The following is a 5,734-nucleotide window of genomic DNA, read 5'->3' on the forward strand; positions in this document are numbered from 1 at the left end:
TCTCAAGATGTCTTGCTTCTTCGGAATTTGTTTTATACTATATTTCTTTAAATTGTCGCTGGTCATAGTTTTTGGCCAAAAAATACAAGGACTTGATACATTGTCCGGTCCGTGCTTGTAATTTGTTCGAAAGACACGCATTCATATGTCGCGTTGTTTATCTCTCACGCTATTTTCAGTGTTTTGGTGAGGAAAATGAAAAGCAGACAGAATACCGTTTTCTTCATATTTAGTTCAATTAGAAATCATGTCGATGTTCATCGTCAGAAATGACGACGAACTTAAGTATATGATTGGAGTCAACTTATGGTCCTATGGAAAATAAGTACAACAAAAATGATATATTTACATGTGCAATTCCTCTGCGTTTAAAGAATAAACATAAAATTCATTATACAACTGAATCACTTGGCAACAGAGCCCTATAAAAATGTTATTTAGCAAATAATTATACAACGCAACAAGCCCGTTCTATGTGTCCTAGAAGTTCTACTTCTGAAATTAGTGAAATATAAATTTATTTCGGTTCGTTTGTGTGTGTGGAAGTGCGTTTGTGTTCATAGAAAGTGATCGTATTTCTGAATATGTATGAAAGCAAACTTGGCCGGAGAAAAGAGCTACAGCATTTTACTTGGCATTACGAAAATGTAGTATTGTCTTGTCATGTATATTGTTGCCAAGTTCATTCGGTCGACTTTTAAATAAAAATAAAATGTAAACATTTTTAAAAATCGAATCCCATCGTTGCACTTCTCAAAGTTGTACTTCTGAACTCATTGAAATGTAAATTTTTTTTTCGGTTCGTCTGTGTGTGTGGACGTGCGTGTGTGTTCTCAGAAAGTTATAATAGTTCTGAATATGTACAGTAATAAAATATGGCATGGCTTTTATATTTAATGCGTATGATCTTCCACAATTTTCTATGCTTAAGAGCGTATAATCCGCACTGCGTTTTACTGACTGTAGTCAAAACTTAGCAGCTGAAAATATCGTTCGATTATATGTTATACTGGTGATTGTAGGCGTAAAGTATATCTCGTTTGGGCAAAAAATACAATATAGTATAAAACAAATTCCGAAGAAGAAGACACTTGAGATTGTACAATATTCATCAAAACAAGACGAGAAGTGACATGTAAATTTTCGACTTTACTTCAAAGTTATCCTCAGACAGAATAGAGTCGAAAATTTACAGTTCACTTCTTGTCTTGTTTTGATGCATATTTTGCAATCTCAAGATGTCTTGCTTCTTCGGAATTTGTTTTATACTATATTTCTTTAAATTGTCGCTGGTCATAGTTTTTGGCCAAAAAATACAAGGACTTGATACATTGTCCGGTCCGTGCTTGTAATTTGTTCGAAAGACACGCATTCATATGTCGCGTTGTTTATCTCTCACGCTATTTTCAGTGTTTTGGTGAGGAAAATGAAAAGCAGACAGAATACCGTTTTCTTCATATTTAGTTCAATTAGAAATCATGTCGATGTTCATCGTCAGAAATGACGACGAACTTAAGTATATGATTGGAGTCAACTTATGGTCCTATGGAAAATAAGTACAACAAAAATGATATATTTACATGTGCAATTCCTCTGCGTTTAAAGAATAAACATAAAATTCATTATACAACTGAATCACTTGGCAACAGAGCCCTATAAAAATGTTATTTAGCAAATAATTATACAACGCAACAAGCCCGTTCTATGTGTCCTAGAAGTTCTACTTCTGAAATTAGTGAAATATAAATTTATTTCGGTTCGTTTGTGTGTGTGGAAGTGCGTTTGTGTTCACAGAAAGTGATCGTATTTCTGAATATGTATGAAAGCAAACTTGGCCGGAGAAAAGAGCTACAGCATTTTACTTGGCATTACGAAAATGTAGTATTGTCTTGTCATGTATATTGTTGCCAAGTTCATTCGGTCGACTTTTAAATAAAAATAAAATGTAAACATTTTTAAAAATCGAATCCCATCGTTGCACTTCTCAAAGTTGTACTTCTGAACTCATTGAAATGTAAATTTTTTTCGGTTCGGGTGTGTGTGTGGGCGTGCGTGTGTGTTCACGGAAAGTGATCATATTTCTGAATATGTACAGTAAGAAAATACGGCTTGGCCTTTATATTTAATGCGTATGATCTTCCACAATTTTCTATGCTTTAGAGCATATAATTCGCACAGGACTCGTTGACAAGTACATGACACAGAGAGAGTAGTACATAAAAACCTAGCAATAAGTGCATAGCTTTCCAGCACAAAATGAATGGTAGTCCTTGTTACTAATTAAACATGCATTATGATACAGCAAAAACCTTCCAAGTTTTTTGTTAAAGAAAAAGAGTTAAAAAACATTTTATACACGCGTCGCGTACATATAAAAATTACACTACAACATCCGAGCACGCCGTTCGGAAACACATACTTCATTTTGTCCCCGATATAACTCTATACGCGTCGCGCGAATATTTATACACGCGTCGCGTACATATAAAAAATACGCTACAACATCCGAGCACGCCGTTCGAAAACGTATACTTGATTTTGTCCCCGATATAACTCTATACAAAAGATGCGCACTGGAGAGCTGGGTACAAGTAAGAGAACACGATTTTATTCTATACTTATCCTTTCTGTGTTATAAAGATGGCCACCAGCGTTGCTGCCGCCAGTGGCGATTGTGTTCGAAATTCGAAATTGTATTTGAGGAGAATTAAATCATTGTTCATCGACAAATTTAAAACAGCTAGCAACTCAACATTGGTTTGTTGCTCTAAATCAATGTAAGTATGAGTTAACAGTCAAACATATACTGAGAAAGCTTTCCACTTTGACAAACTAAGAATCCTGAAAAAAGTTAGGACATGTTTGTCTAGATTGTTATTATATCTTATTACGTAGACTTATCAAGTGATATAGTTTTTATTCAAACTACACACAACATTAATAATTATGAAATTTTTCGCTATGCTTAGAACTACAAACCATTTACACTTCTCTTTATAATACCTTAATACATTTCTTAAGGCCTAAAAGGTTTAATTACTTTTGAACATTTTTGAATACACACATCACATTGTTTGTGATGTGATTATACAAAAAGAATACATAAGAAGTATGATACTGCCAATGCACAATATTGTCAATATACAAAGTAGAAATAGATTAAAGAAAGAATATTTATTCAAACTTGAATAGATACCTTTTTTATTTTGCATTTTTGTCTGTATTGAGTTTGTTAAAAAAAGGCCATCGTCATTCGTACATTTTTACATAAAGGGAAATATTGTAAAGGCTATGGATTACATGAAACTTGTTAATTGTATGTATAATACTGGCTGCTGACATAAAATCATGAAGGTACAGGCGCATAGGTCTGTTAACCATGAACAAGTGCCAACCTTGTACGTGTGGTTCAGCTGCCAGAATCTCTTTGAGAAAATGTGTTTGTTGTTTGCTATATTTGCATACTTTATGTTAACAACTTTGTGTTTCTAAGAAGAACTGTTGTATAACATAACGTTAATGCCATGACAGCTTTATTTCATTAAGGAATATTTTAAACTCAAGGAGTAATAATAAATGGAATAAATACATATATTAAAGTAAATCAAACTGTGAACTTTTTGAGGGAATTGATGTTGTTACTGATTGTATAAATCATGTTTACTTCTTTTCAGATGAATCGGCCAGAAATTGGTCAAAATCCACATCAACTGCAAGTTGTAATCTTAACAGTGCCAGGTACTTGTTAAAAAGAATGATGTTATTATATGCACACTAAGGCCTTCTCTATATGAACAGAACCATAACCAGAAAGTTTTTATAGTCTTTCTCTATTATTAAACTTCAGTGTTCATAAGGCATAAGGGTCTGAGTCATCTCATGCATTGTTTATACATTACAAAAGTTATGTTCCCAAGTCATTGTTCATTAGCACTTGCTACAGAGACAATTCATTAGCTATAAAGGAAATCAATTCATACAGTGTTTGAATGCACTCTACAAATTCTGTGTTCTCTTCAAAGTCATACTTGACAGTTGCCAGTTGAATCCAAACAAAAAATAGGTTACTCTAACAACTACAAGTAATTTTCTTTTAAACACAACTCTAATCTCACCACTTATTAGATAAAATATTTTTCCTGTAATCTAGTACTGCATGCCATCAGGTAAACGTTTTAAAACAATGTAACTTTGATAATTAACAAAATGAGTTCTTTGAGAAAACAATGTTCAAACTAACAATAGAAAAACTATAACATAACAAACAAACTGCATATATGATGAGTACAACAAAGTAAACTACATTTATATTCAAATAATGCTAAAATACAATTTGAGTTAGTGTTATATTGTATTGAAATGTTCTCCATTCATAACAACTTTTTTGATCTGATTCACTGTTGCGTTAGTTGGAGTATTTTCTTTTGACAGCAACGTATTATGTAGTCATCACATCTGTAAATGCATACAACCATCTATTTTCCACTTATGTCTACACATAAAAGTCCAGCAATGTGTCTCTCTGTCTGTGTCTTTTGTGTTTTATTCAATTCTCTTGTTAACTATTATGAAGTAAAAATGAATGTCTTGGCAAACCATGCTCGTATCTATGCAATGTTCTTTTTGGGATTAATACAATAATGTCCAATAAAAACGTGAAACTTTTTCTCAATAGTATTGATTTATACTTTCATGAGAAAGGTCAATAACTTATAAAATGTATTAGCAAACATAGTATTTTGTTCCAGATTTCCTGTCACATGCGGTTTGAGCATCAGTTTATGAACACATATTTTTAGAACTCATCTTGTTTGATAGTGACAAAAAACACTTTTCAAAATGCAGCTACCCACATGTATGCTAAGCATACCTGTTTTTGTTATTTTTGATACTCGTATTCATCTTGACTAAAGCATTTTTTTACTTGCATCCATAAAATAAACTTGAAATTGACAAACACTCAAGAATTGAATTTTTTTTCCAGTTGATAGTAATCTTCCTTTACAAGTTGTGCGAGCAATTTTGCAAAGTATGGAAGCGATTGCTCCTCCACCAACTGGCGGTGAGTTGGTATTTGGGAAGTGGTTAAAAACTTAATTCAATTGTAAATTGTTAATGATTATTTTAGCCATTCGCTGATTTTTTTCGTGTTATCTTGTAGGAGATAATGAAGTATCTATTCATTTCAAGGAAGGGACTGAAGCACAGAATGAATCAATGGATATTGATTGATATTCAAACTTGAACATACACTTTAGTGAATATGTATAGTTTTAACGAAAGTAAAATATGGCATGGCCTTATATTCAATGCTTATGATCTTCTACAATTTTCTATGCTTTAGAACATATAATCCGCACTTTGTTTTACTGACTTTAGTCAAAATTTAGCTGCTAAAAAAAATAAAAGAAACTTGTTACACTGTGTAGTCCGTGCTTGTATTTTGTTCGAAACACACGCATTCATATGTCGCGTTGTTTATCTCTCACCCTGTTTTCAGTGTTTTGGCGAGGAAAATGTAAAGCAGACAGAATATCGTTTTCTTCATATTTACTTCAATTAGAAATCATGTCGATGTTCATCGTCAGAAATGACGACGAACTTAAGTATATGATTGGAGTCAACTTATGGTCCTATGGAAAATAAGTACAACAAAAATGAAAATATTTCCATGTGCAATTCCTCTGCGTTTAAACAATAAACATAAATTTCATTATAGAACTGAATCACTGGC

General features: G+C 32.6%; 1 long non-coding RNA gene across 1 annotated transcript; it reads left to right on the top strand.

The window, feature by feature from the left end:
• Positions 1-2,642: 2,642 nt before the first annotated feature.
• LOC124451000 lies at positions 2,643-5,428 on the top strand. The gene is made up of 4 exons (XR_006950301.1): positions 2,643-2,777; positions 3,675-3,738; positions 4,985-5,062; positions 5,162-5,428. It is a non-coding gene; the product is annotated as an uncharacterized LOC124451000 (long non-coding RNA).
• Positions 5,429-5,734: the final 306 nt, after the last annotated feature.

This window comes from Xenia sp. Carnegie-2017, unplaced genomic scaffold (assembly GCF_021976095.1).
Source record: "Xenia sp. Carnegie-2017 unplaced genomic scaffold, XeniaSp_v1 HiC_scaffold_24, whole genome shotgun sequence".
Lineage (NCBI taxonomy): Eukaryota > Metazoa > Cnidaria > Anthozoa > Malacalcyonacea > Xeniidae > Xenia > Xenia sp. Carnegie-2017.